This window comes from Penaeus monodon, chromosome 15 (genome assembly GCF_015228065.2).
Source record: "Penaeus monodon isolate SGIC_2016 chromosome 15, NSTDA_Pmon_1, whole genome shotgun sequence".
NCBI classification, from domain to species: Eukaryota; Metazoa; Arthropoda; class Malacostraca; order Decapoda; family Penaeidae; genus Penaeus; species Penaeus monodon.
Window position 1 is genome coordinate 20,881,815 of NC_051400.1, and position 650 is coordinate 20,882,464.

Below are 650 nucleotides of genomic sequence, written 5' to 3' on the forward strand. Positions count from 1 at the left end.
GGGAAAATCTTGACGTTGAATTGTCCCAAAATCCTGACCCTGCTCACAGCCGCACATAGCAAAATTTTCTACTTAGACTGTAGGCCTACATATCAATGCACATTCTTGTGTATCTAAAGTCATACAGACTCATAAATTCATATTTATGAGAGCCACACAAATCCACTTATATGTATTAGTTCAGGTACCATTTCCATGCCAGGGGAACATAGGAACTGGAAAACACTGGCACTTTATAGATATCGGGGAATATCGTTGCCTTATAGTATCTGGGAGTCATCGGCACCTGGGAACAAAGGTACCTCTTTGGATTTGGGGAACATTGGTACCAGGAAACATAGCAACTGCATCGTGTTCGGAGAAATTTAGTATCGGGTAACTTTGGAATGACCCCTCGGTGACCACCATGCCTCTGAGAAAAGTACCAATGTCACAATCCTTGATGTGCACTTCCTTGACGAGACCTTGCCAATATAGACCAAGGTCCAAAGTCTAGACCTTGAATAAGATTTAATTTTTCCTGCATGATAATCACAATTCGCCTATTACTATCGCCTATTTAAGGCCCATTCACACACATCTGTGATATATCAGTGCCGCGTCCATTCAGTCCATCACAACTCGTGATGGCTGAGGTCCTGCCCCTCTTC